Source organism: Mytilus galloprovincialis, chromosome 1 (genome assembly GCF_965363235.1).
Source record: "Mytilus galloprovincialis chromosome 1, xbMytGall1.hap1.1, whole genome shotgun sequence".
Classification (NCBI taxonomy): domain Eukaryota; kingdom Metazoa; phylum Mollusca; class Bivalvia; order Mytilida; family Mytilidae; genus Mytilus; species Mytilus galloprovincialis.
In genome coordinates this window covers 93,130,047-93,143,936 of record NC_134838.1, presented here as the reverse complement: position 1 = coordinate 93,143,936, position 13,890 = coordinate 93,130,047, and the positions used below count along the sequence as shown (strand labels likewise).

General features: G+C 32.8%; 1 long non-coding RNA gene across 1 annotated transcript; it reads left to right on the top strand.

Moving 5' to 3' along the window:
* Positions 1-756: 756 nt before the first annotated feature.
* On the top strand, positions 757-2,267 carry LOC143045102 (uncharacterized). The gene is made up of 2 exons (XR_012968866.1): positions 757-1,060; positions 1,693-2,267. It is a non-coding gene; the product is annotated as an uncharacterized LOC143045102 (long non-coding RNA).
* Positions 2,268-13,890: the final 11,623 nt, after the last annotated feature.

Here is a 13,890-nt window from a genome sequence, read left to right as displayed (position 1 = left end):
TGACACTGGACAACGAATGCCCACATTAGAAATGAATCATTAAAGGTCGTAAAATTTACGTCATTTAGACTCAAATATCTGCCCTTAATCCCTTCTGTCTATTTACAGTGAAGAATAGATAAAAGCTATAGTGGGTGTTTTATTATTAGCCTATTAAGTCTTCATAAATGTAGAACGCTTTATATTTTGTACATGTAGTAACATCGAATTTTACCTGGTCTCGGGTCGTGGGAATATTTAAATCTTAAAAAGAAGTAATTCAAGCGATATAGAAGTAGATGTAGAAGTTGTTTTAGTGTTTACTAGGTTTTTATTTGCAGTGACCGGACTCGCCCAGCGACGTATAGCAAACATCTTTTTAATCCCGTAAACATTGGATACATATGTTCATACATTCAATATCTAGCTAACACAGACATATCAATACATTTGATACATTTCCAAAGTTTTTATATTCTAATCCATTTTTCCAAAGACCAAATATGAGCTATTGCCATGACAATGAATGGTGTCCGTCTACATCGCCTAAACTTTTTTTAAGGATTTCAATTGTTCTAGTTTAAACATATTTTTTATAGTGGATTCGGAAACAAGTTATGACAACTTATTTTAATCCCTTTTCACCCTTTTCAGCCTCTAAATAACTTTTACAAATTATTTTTTTGGGGTGTAATCCTGTTTATCATAAGTGACAAAACATATACTGTATCAGGGTCACATTTTGTAAATCAGAAACTTGTTGAATAAATACGCGAAATTGTAAGTGTTTCATTCTTACTACTTCATTTCATTGGAATCAACAACAATAAATTTTGTAACATGCGTGATTGATTCTGAGAAGCCTTATCTGGTAAAAAGGAAATATTATAAAGTTTATAAACACTTTCTCCTTCAAAACGTGTTATCAGATTATACACAACTTGACATAACCGATCCCAAACGTCATTTATGGTGAAAACTGGATTTGATGATTGATTGACAGGTGAGTCTCTTGGAGCCTCAAGTTTGGAATGTAAGAGTTTTACCCTCAAGACAGAAAGATCTGTCCTAACGAATACAGGTAAGCATGTATACCTCTCATGACACAAATTTTGATGGATTAAATTTTGTTTGAGTGTGAATAAGTGTAAAGACATTCATTCATAAAAATTTGTATGCATGACTTCCAAAGTTCTTTGGGGGAAAACCACAGGCATGAATCGTGGGAAGTATAGTTTCGTGTGAATTATCTAGTTTTCACAACTTCGAATACTTTCCATATTACAGCAGGTTCCATACCATATGAGCATATGTTATCAATTTTCTCGTCAATTTTGGGAACTGGTCTCTTGTGTTAGCGAAGAAGGAAGGGGGTTCGGATTCTCAAGTTGGACCAGAAAAAAACCAGGACTTATTATTTTTGTCAATGCATATATAACTGGCCATACTGTTGTTGACAGAAAACATATTTTAATAATTATGATATTACGTAATAACATGTACTAAATACCTGCTAAATTAATAATATACAATGTATACTGCATAAATACTTTGTCTATTTGTGGTAAAGTTTTATTTAATTAAGTGCATGTATAATGCATGGCATTAATGGATTTTATTTAAGATTGCGAAGAGAAATGACCTTAAACTGGAGCGGATGTTATTCCATTAGCGGGCAAAATCATCTGTTACAATGCATTCTTCAATTTTCAGATACGAAAGGAGATTCTCCACATGAGGCAAGCCACATGGTTACATCAAGGAGGTTATATTAGATCGAAGAAGGATCCAATAAACTTATTCGCTAGATGGAAATTCTTGTCGTTGAGATCAGTTTGTGCATGCCTTAAAAATCTTTGGCGCTTTCGTGCCACCACTCTTGACTGGTAATGCATACAGAAGATACCAAGAACCACACAAAAGACTGGACAGTCATGATACAACAGACCACATCAACCACCAGCACCCGACTCCTCCGAAAAATTAACACAGACATACTGCACACTACGAACGACACGATCCAGAAAGCGTAATTCTGCCGGTATATTCATGTGAACTACGATTACTACATAACCTCACAAGCAGGAGATTTTGATTACAGGGATGGACTGGATTATTCGGGTTAAGCGCAACTTAGTACAGACACAAATCGTGGTGTGGTAAAACGAGTTGTGCGTGCACTTAAACCTCCCTCTTAACCAATGAAGACCGTTTGTCGTTCAGCTTAAAACACACATTAAATAATGTATATAGTACTTCAATAATAAAACTGTATCAGCAAACATTAATTAGTCCATAGAAGTATTATATAGACAATATAATACTTCCATGATTAGTCCTAGTAGACTGCGTAATTCAATAAGTTCATTCCGTTCAATTGTTTCAAATATTTAGGTGGTTTGAAGCCTATCGTATATAGGAATATTGAATTCTTTCACAGTTTTCTCCATGCAAGATTTTTTTGTATCATTTAATCATATACATGTATATTAAGACTTACTGGCCTGCAATCACGATTTTTAAAAAAATTTCTACTGTTATTTGTCGTACTCTCCCTTTTTTTTGGGGGGGGGGGGGGTTATACTCATCTAAAGGGTTATCGACAAAGCAATAATTTTGCTACGTATTTCCAATTTTATATGCAACCGATTTAACATTTTGAAAATTTTATGGCTCCCTTTATATTCTAGTAACAAGAGTCACGGTGGTTGGTTAACAGGAACATCCTACAAACTTTTTGTAAACTGAATGTCTTAAAGATATTTTGGCTGGTTTTTTTTGTATGTCCCTTTTGATCATGTTGGTGCTCACGTTTCCAGATATTCCTTGGCTAACATTTTTTAAGTTTAAGCGGTCCTGTTGAAGCATATGGGGTTTATACAAAAACCGATAAGGATGACACGTGATATATATTAAGTGTTATTTTCATTTTCGGACATAGTTTTTAGTCTTATTAGCGGAGTAGCAGTGAATCATATACCGGTAGTATTGAAGATATGTGATGAAAATCGCCTCGATGACCATACGAGCTACATGTAATTGGTCTCAAATTAAACCGTTGTTTCCAGTAAACATACAAACCAAAATTGTCCTCGAATTTAAACCATGAAATTAGTCTATAGCACTGGTCACTTACATCTATAAATAGAGAATTCGGATATTAAAATTCCATTGGCTAAATTCTTAAGTAAACATAACCTGGCCGTAAACTCATAGTGGACAGTATATGTCAACTTTATTTACCACAATTATTACAAAAATGTGACCCGTCTATTCAAATATTTTAGACATTCAAGTTGTATGACGCAAATTATTTGATTGAGCCATTCTTTAGTATTCTATACACTTTAAATGTCTAAATAAAAACTTTCAATCTATTTAAATTTCCGAATAAGTTAAATGACATGAAGCTTTTTACAAATATTTACTTTTGATATATAAAATTTAATAGCACTAAGGGTGACTATATAGATCTATATACATTTGTTTAGAGTTTAAGTTTATGAGACATTGCATGCATGATGTGTTTTGGATTGGAAAAAAAATATCCAGATGAATCAAATGTATATAAACATCCTTCAATTTTACCATCGGTCAATTCTGATACAGAAACTTTGAAAAAAATATATACTAGACTTAGTACAATAACGCACTAGTATATAATTATTAAATGACAGAAAAAAATCAAAAGTTTACAAAAGATAGCAAATGCGAACAGTTAATTAAAACTCAGAATTTGAACATCGACTTTATGAAGCTAGGCTATAACTGCGTAAGTTTGAATTCATTTTTTCCAAGAATATATCAATTTGGACAAATGCCATGTCCGCTATATCCATAAAAGTAAATAGCAAACATTTATGTAATGCTCACTTTATGTTCTAGTAAAGTCACAGCCTAAATGGGTTATTGTTTCTCAGATCATGCTTAAGAGCAGAACCAAGATATCGAAAGTACACGTACACCTATTGTTGTACAACGAACTCTTTTACATTTAAAAATACTTTCTGTAAAAAAATGACGGAAGTAATGCATGTATAGTTACAGAATACGTCCAATACACAACTTCCCAACTGTTACTATATCGACATGGTGGTATCGCTTTCCACAACAGGCTGTATCGTATAGACATTTTCCTGGTATTTGTTTAACCGAGAATTCTAAATTATATTCTCACGCGATATATTCTTTGAAATTCAAAATGTTAATGAATTGTTTTGTTACGTGTATGAATTTTGCCTAACAGAAATAAAAAAAAAATAAAAAATATAAGCAAAACAAAAAAATAATACTTCGTTGCAAGTCAGATTTCCTAATTATATTCTCAAGCGAGATTTTCTTTGAAATTCAAAATGTTTAATTGTTTTGTATCGTGTATATATTTTGCCTAAAAAGAAATAAAAAACAATAAAAATTTAAAATAATCAAAACAAAAAATACTTAGTTGCAAATATTTCCGTATATAGATAAAAATAGCAGTCATTACTGGTTTGTTGTTATATTTTCAAAAAGTTGTATTTAAATAGTTAACCTAGTTTAAAATTTCAAGTTATTTTGAACACGGAAGATACTTGAACAATTTCTAAAAACCGCCAAGTATATAGTGTAGTTCTAGGAAGTACTAGTAGTGAAGGTGAAGGGTATATTTTCAGCATTTGTAAACGATTATTTGATTTTTTAAATTATTTATTGTATTACAGATAAGAAAATGTCGGCGACCAAAAACTGAATACTACGGTAACGCGTCCTGTACAGATGATAAAACTTCCAAAACAATATTGGTCGAGGCTTGCAAGCCATATATGCGGAAACTATAAACCGCGAAAATGTTGCTAAATGCAAATATATATGGAAGATTCTCTTTCTATAAATATACACATGCATAACACACATATTAAGTCTTATTTGAAAGGCGGGGCATGTTCTTTGCACATTGACCGTTTTAACGGTTTAATTGACAGTAATTAAATATTTCGCCATTTTTGGATTTTTTTTTTTTTTGGTCAATGCTCAGAAAGAGAAAGGTACAAAGTGACAGAACTTACCGTGACACATTATTCCGATGGTATAACATGCATATAATATATAGACATCCACGAAACAGAATTCCGTTGTAAGTATCTTTCAAGGAAGCATATATATATACGATTAAGTTGAAATGCATTTTAATCAAGGGGGATACCTTCTGTCCAAGGAAAGGAGAAGGGTTTTACTGGCCAAAGCTGTAAAATGCATCTACCGAGTGAAGCAAAATTTAATTTTTATTGACGATTTTTAGCGGACTTGTTTTTCAAAGGAGGGGATGCATGTCCCTTAATTCCGCCACTGTATTAATCTTGGTTAGCTTACTAACATATCTACAATGTCATTTGACAGGCATTTAGTAGATGTTCATGTACATACATTGTTTAAATATATATAGATAGATTTAAAGGAAACATTGCTATAGATCCATGATCTTGATGATTATCCACTAAAAGGTTAATCATACATATGTATGCACTGAAAAATAAAAGTTATAGATTAACAAAGTAAGGTCTAAAGCATTTATTATTATGCTAGGGATTTTTCAAGCAACTCTTGGGTTCAATTTCTATGGAATTGGAATATGTTTTTCAAATTAAAAAAAAATCCTTCCTCCCCCCCCCCCCCTGTTTTAATGATTGGTCCCTTATGTAGAGATTTCCCTCTGTTACATAATGGTTAGCTGTGCGTTGTAGCAATGATATAAAGGGATATACGTCTCTGAAAATAGACAAGACAGTAGATTGGATGCTGTAAACTAATCAAATCGTTGTAAAGTTCCTTGTGCGAGAACTCCCAAATTCTTTCTGTTTAATTTCCCTTTCCTAGAACAATTCGACCTTTCATATCAGAACGCTTACTGTGAAATCCATAAAGTAGTTCAAACGGAAATACTAACACAAGCAATGTCGTCTGTGTTTACAATGAATCTGAATGGGAGCCACATCTTCCTCGAATCACTTATTATTTCCTATTTACAATTGAGGACAAGGAAACAAGCTTGATAATCTTAATATTAATTCTTTCCCATACGTCAGTGTTGAAAGTGTTATTTTCCTGAAGTCTTGATAGTTTTCCCGCCAAATTATTAATACCGTCTTATTACAAATTAATATAAAAGGATGTATCAAAATTTACCAACAAATTTCAGATATTATATAGGTTAAGACATTACAGTCCGTTTCTTAATTATTATGTCCTGTATAGTTAAATTTTATCTTTGATAGAATCCAGTATCGGATCCTGGATTATCATCGGAAACATGCCCCACCATGGTTCAAAAACTGTAAATTATTTAACTCGGCGTCTAATACAGGAATGTCCAACGCCCTTGACTTTTCATGTCACAGACAAAACAGTGGCGTATGTTCGGGTAAAACATCTCCTATTTTACAAAACAGCAAGCCTGCAAAGTAAATGCGTAACATATTTTTTTCAATTCAAATTCACTGTTATCGATGAAACACTAATAAAACTTAAACAGACATAGACCCTCAAGCGAATAAGATACTAAATAAAAGGTGCAATGTATACCTTGAATACTAGTAGCTCTTTCTTTAGACCAGATGTGAACAATATACTTAATAAAACGTTTAATGTATACCTTGAATAGCTGTTTTCTTAAGACCACAAATGACGTATATCTAGCAAGATACTTCATAAATGAGTGTATGTATACTTTATACAAAGTTGTGTCTAAAGACCAGATGCGAGCAACATAATAAAAAATACTTACAGAAGCAATGTAAATATTTCTAACAAACAACGACTAGAGCCGTGCTGTAGTGTTTAGTGCATCGGACTACTAACACAAAGGTTCCTGGTTCGATTCCCGTCTGGAATGAAAATTTCAGGGACTTAATTTTCGGCTCTCCCTTGACACAATTTGCGAGTATGGTCTTGAGGAAACGATGATAGTCCGTAGGACGGGGACGATAAATGGCTGACCCGTGTCATATATATTCTCTTGCACGTTAAAGACACCCTTGTATATATCTGGAAAAAGAGCAGGCTAATGCCGCTACAAGGCAGCACTCGCACCCGCAAAGTGGAAAGGGATTACTATAAGTTGCAAAAACTTGTTTCCCAATCCACTATAAATAAAAATGTTTAAACTAACGACCAGAAAAGAGCTTTTTAACACACGGAGTCCATAGATCAGTGCTATCTATATATTGGGGAAACACCTACCATTTATTACAGAAACCGTTCAAGAGCAATTTATTTAACAGACTGTATACCAATCATCAAGGGCTATCGTTCAGACAACTTATAAGCATCAGAGAGACATTTTGATCATAATGTCTTGAAAAGGAAATTTAAAAGAAAAATTGAGAAATGAAATGGGGAATGTGTCAAAGAGACATCAACCCGACCAAAGAGCAGTATACATTATTATTCAGGGTCCAGCGTGATTGAAGATTTGTGCTGTTTTCTGTTCTTTGATTGGGTTGTTATCTCTTTGACACTTTCCCGGTTTCCAAAATTCTCTTTTCTCATTAAGGGTATTTCTTTTGGACAAGTCAATAGCGTTATTTCAATCAATCAATTGTGATGCTCTTATTTATTGGTTGAAGTAGAAGATTGTCTTGATTTTAGCTAAAAACGAAAAATAATAACGGTTAACAAGTATATATAACTTTAAGGGTCTTTCATGGCGGAAATCATCCCCATTTTTCATCGTAAACCTGTTCCAAGTCGAGCTATTTACCCCTAATGTTCTGTTAATTTGTAAGTTACGTATTTCCTTTATTGTCGGGTGGTTGTTGGTGGTTTATAAGTTCTCCTAGTTATCACTTGCCTTGAGTTTTGGTGGTAATACTAAGACCATAGACTAGTCTCGGTGTTCGATTAATGTGTCCGGGTAGATGTTTCATTTCCTATTGACTGTAGACCTTGTGCATACATGTAAAAATCCGATTTATTGTGTCTGTCTTAATGTTAATCGTAATAAGAGGCATTATAATTTCAAATAAATATGCAGTTACAATTTGTCGTTGGATTATCTAAGTAACTCAGTTGAGCCTTGTTTTGTTGTACAACGTTGTTTGGTTGCTGTGTCGTTGACATAAGTCCATGCACGTCTCCTTTATAATTTATCTTTATTACATTCAAACGATTGAAGTCCGCAAGTCGTCCTAGAAAACCGACACATATTCTTCACGTTTGTTTACCATAAAATTGTGAACCTGATATAAAGAATCAAGTTACAACAAGTACTAGATATTCAGGTACTACCACCCGATATTTCTCCGAAATTTATAGAAGGGGAGCGTTTATTTGTCGAACACTTGAGAGACAGGTCACCGCATAGGTAATTCAAATTCTACATTCCATTCACGTCCTAATTTCATTCATGATCACGAGGACACCGCTGGTTATAGGTACGAGATATAGTACTTATATAAGTATGACATATAATCATTGGTGTAAGTCACTACCAGGTACATCATCAGGGGAGATAATTTTCAGCTTAAACATAAGAGGAAATGGCCAGTACGATATTGTAGTAGTGTATACTCTATTGTGTCAGCTAGAAACGTGCATCGTATTCAAATATTTTCTAGACAGTACAATTACGATAGTAGATGTCAGTTTCAGTTCATTATGTCCTTCTTTCTAAAATCCTACTGTGAATAGACAACAACCAAAATATGACAAACTCAATTTCATCTTATTGTCAGATAAATCTAGAGGAGGATATGTATGGTGTATGTCGTTCATTTCATTTTTCTGACATTCTTAAAATCAGTTGTCTCTTTTCTCTAATTTTTCCGTTCTTAGAATTTTAAGTTCATTTTAATATCTGTACATTTTTTCCATTATCCTATTATGCATTTAGGTAAACCCACATTATCCGCTAGTTTTCTCGTTTGAATAGTTTTACAGGTCTTTTATAACTGACTATGCGGTATGGGTTTTGCTCATTGTTGAAGACTGTACGGTGACTTATAATAGTTAATTTCTGTGTCATGTGGTCTCTTATGAATAGGTGTCTCATTGACAATAATATCACTTCTTCTTTCTATGTCTAATTATACTTTCAGTAGAGGCGTTTCAAATGTTGCGCTCGAATATTTTGCAGTCCGTTCTAGCAATTAAAAACGAACATACAAACAAGGGGAAAACAACCCAGTGTCAGTTATATAAGTGTTATTCAACTGATCAGTGGGTCATCTTTCAACAAAATGACAGTTTTGTTGTTTGGCATACTCCAGGTAAATTTCAGGTAATATTGATAGTATACCTGTACATTAAAAATCTACCGGTCAATGGGGCAATTATTTAACATACTATGTCCTAAATAGTTACACTAACCTATTTAAGTGATCAATCAAGTCTTTTTATGACAATATCTGACAAAATTCGTCTTTTATAGCATATTTGTTGACAGGTAATGTTATTTATCATTTGTTGGTTTGTCTTTGAAGTTTTTATAACAAATGATATCCTTTTCAATCTCAACAAACATTCTGGGAATTTTTATACAAGCAAGCAAAAATAGATTGGGAGTGCATTTCGGGGCTAGTACCAGGCACGGTATTAAAAAAAAAAAAGATATGGAAACGGGTATTGATTCACGAAGTGAATGTATTGTGTACTATTAAATAATTTAATATTTTTTTCAAATTCGGTGTATATGTACTATAGAAAAGTCATTGTCTTATTTTCATTTACATTGGATCATATTTTTTTCTAATTTATTTGATTTTTGAATAGTCGATTGGGAAAGATTAACTGATTATCATCAGCCTTTACACAATATATTCACAATTAACAAAAAAAATAAATAAACGGCTAATAAATTTATCATCTCAGATCTTAAGCTCTGTAATTGCTTTAGGTCAAGCAAATCGAGCTTCCTATTTGATACTGTAATTTAAAATCATACTTAAGTAATATTATCTCCTCCCCTGTGTGAATATTTCTTCGGTCCTTAGCCCTCCGGTTATCTGATATCCCTTGTATTTTTTACAATTCAATATAAGATATAAATAGTACACGGTATATATGTTCTTAACATATCACCCTTGAGATAATTTTCACACTTTATAATTAATGCATTTAAAGTAATCTTACCTTTGATTTATTAGTTGTCTAATGAAATAGTTACTATATATCATTAAAAAGACAATAATATATTTGACATATATATTTCAATGAGATGCAGTTGATTTGTATCGCCAAATCCTGAGAAATGTAAAGAATGCGACGAGACTGTATAGACTAGTTCTATCATGATAGAGTTTCTTGTAGCCGGTTAAATGATCTTTTTATGCATTAAGGTGATATTGTCGGTTTGAAAGGAACCTTTTTAAATAATAAACAATTGTATTTTTTTAAATTGCTTTTGTAACGCAATCCAATGCATAAAGTAACAAAAATGAAATATAGCTTGAAATATGCAAAAGACAAATGATAAAAACTACATTTTGCAATGAACTTTTTTATACTGTTAGAATGAACCCTTGAAGATAAAGCTTTCACTAAAAAATGCATATGGGCATTGTTTTAATCCGAATGTTCAGCGTTGTAAAGAAAAGCGAATGTTTAATTTGACCAAGATGTGTAAAAATATCTCTAGCTAGATTTTAAAATATCTCTAGCTAGATTTTAAAATGTCTCTAGCTAGATTTTAAAATTAAAGTACATGTTTGCTTATAGGTTTAAAAAGTTTGGCCTTTTCTTCCTATATTGTCCTTCGCGTTCCCCTCAATGACAGTGTGAACACTGCCTCAAGTCTGTGTGAACAAAACATCTCTGTCTCAAGTCTATGATCACAGCTTTAAAGGATGGTAAAGGGAAACACGCTATCTTATTTTACACAATAAAAGGTTGCCCTAGTTACACAGTATCTAAATTTTAATCTCTGATAAGTATCTTTATTTTTCTGGTTGAGGGTAGTTAAACTATGAATGAATCTCGTGTACTTTTTAAAGCGAACAATTTTCTACTTAAAAAAGTTATAAAACTAGGAAGGGTGGTCGATTAAGGTCGAACTTAGAACAAACTACAATGTATGCACGATGCTAGGTCATTTCTCTTCTTCTGCAGTAGAATAAACAGAGCGAGAATATTAATTTGCTATGGAGCAAGTCAACCAAAGGTTGATTTATATTCAATGTGAACGACCTGAATGATTTTTTGTCCGATAACTGGTTCAATTGAGGTCAAATGCAGATTCAGTAGTAAGCCTCGTGCTTTTAGGATCTTTTAACGATGAGAAAGAGGATAGAAATAAAATAAATCTTTACGCGCTGATCACACGCAAAGAATGTTTTAGTTGTAAAGAACTGCCTTATTCCATGCATATTGTAATTGTTTATCGTTTATGTTATAATATGGAACCAACCACCAGCGCTTGGACTCGGAATGGACTTCTCCCCTTTCTTTACAATATGTTTCTCCCCCACCTCTTTTCTTTACAATATGTGTTTTTATATTTTATTTTTTTCATTAGATAATCTTTATTGCAAAATATGAAACCCTGGGGGGTTAAAATGCAATAGATATTCTGTAATATTTTAACTTCTTTTTTCTAAGTAAATGTGTTCTTTCTCCTATCTATATGACATACCATTAACAGAAGCTTATAAACATAATTTTTGTGGAGAAAATATAGTTGTTATATTGTAGGGATAAAATATTAAATATGACTGAATATTTACTTTAAAAAATAAAAACACAAAATAGGGGTTCATTTAGCAAGCGCCAGGCTGTAGAACCATCCACCAAATGCATGTATTTTCTTCAGATGAAAGGATTTGATTCCTTTTAGGAACACATGGCAATTTGGGGGGTCTACAAAACGACAAATATTTTGATACTCCCTTTGAAAATCTTCTATATACCATAACCAAAAAACAATATAGTTAAGAATATCTTTCGGGAAAACAGATCATATTGTATAAGCTTCTTTGTCGATAGCTCGGGTAATGAGTTGTATCAAGGTTCACATTTTCAATCTCGACTAACGTCTCTGAAAATCGTCGTTAAAATGTGATGCACATTTCACACATGATTGATTTCGTATAATTTTATACATGACTGATAAGCAATGCATGTATTTCTCTTTTTTCAATATATATATAACAAATAGTTGTTTTTTTTAAATGTCAGTTTTACAACTTTAAGTATGTATGTATAGTCGAAATGGGGAAACAATAAGTCGGGTCTTCATTTGACGAATGGACTAAGTTCATCTTAGCCTAGTCTCTAATTTTCCCAAAAGTGAAATGCGCACGTCTTTGCGACACAGACTTGATTTGTCTTCTCTGATATGTGACATAGTTTTATAACGTAAATATATAATCACGATTAAAGATAAGAGTTAGTATTCGTGACCTATATCGTACTAAGAAGACCTTACTATTTTTCTTTCACTACAAAACTATCTTTCAGTGCTTATCTAAGCCCTGATAATTGTGTAACTATCTACATTTAAGGGTTAAGCCATTAAGTTCGTCTGCGGGCCATGGTATATGTTTACCCATTGCCCTTGTTTCATACCACATATTTTGCCAATTTTCTTAATCCAGAAGCCATTTATTAATCGATTATCTTGATTATCATATTTACATGTATTCAACTTATATTTATCTACACTTTCCAATTGTATATTTAATCGAATAGGTATATATGAAATATAGTTACCGCGGTCATAGGCGTTGGTACGCAAGTTTCAGTCGAGCACCTTGTAACCTTAAAAAGTAAAATCACAAAGATACTGAACTCCAAGGAAAATTCAAAAAGGAAAGTCCCCAATCAAATGGCAAAATCAAAAGTTCAAACACATCAAACGAATGGATAACAACTGTCATATTCCTGACTTGGTACAGGCATTTTTTTATGTAGAAAATTGTGGATTGAACCTGGTTTTATAGCTAGGTAAACCTCTCACTTATATGAAAGTTGTATCAAATTCTGTTATATTGTCACCGATGCGTGAACAAAACAAATATACACAATAGGTAAAAATGTCAAAAATAGGGGTACAGCATTGTATTATCATCAACAAATGTAACGAAGAAGCACAAAAAGGCATGCATCAAAATTAACATCCTCGTTTTGCTTATACTATACGATTTTATTTATCTATGTAAAATGCACCCATAAAGGATGAAAGGTTTTAAGTACTGGTGTAAAATTGCGTGTTTGAAATTCGCACAGGTAGAGATAGATCGAGTCACATCCTAAAATAATTTTGCCGTTCAAAGTATGATGGGATACATAAGCACAGAGATACGTCAAATGGATATCTCAAAAAACAGACTTAACAGTAAAAGTAATATTAATAAAGACAAATAAAGAATAACATAACAGATACACAACTTCAGCACGCAAAATCTTTACTTCAAGACCATCGTGTATTATTTGTTGATACGGAATATTTATCAACAAGTTCTAGGTACCTTCAGATGAACTTTTTTAGAAAAAGGACGAGACGTTCCTTGACATAGTCCTGGTTCATCAACTTTCTGTTCAAACACTGGTGACGTAGTAGGAGCTGCAAGCTCTTAAATACCGAATAAGTTGGGAAATGTATTTTCCATATGTCGGTGAAGTTGGTATATTCCTTCTAAGGTGGGGGAAATTGATAATTTCAAAATCAAAATCGTCTCGTTTGTCATAGATTCTGGTACTAATATGACTGTGTATGTCAAATTCGAGATATAAGTCTAGAAATGAGGCGGAGGAAGCCGTGTCTGTTGTCTCTTTAATTTCTAGTTCTGGTGGATATATTAATGGAACCCAATCGGAAAAGTTCGGATTGTTAATGGAAAGAACATCATCAATATATCTGAAAGTGAAATTTAATAACCTGGCTTCTTTGATCTTCTTGTTTTTGACAAGTGTATGAGGAACTCCGATTCATATGAAAATAAG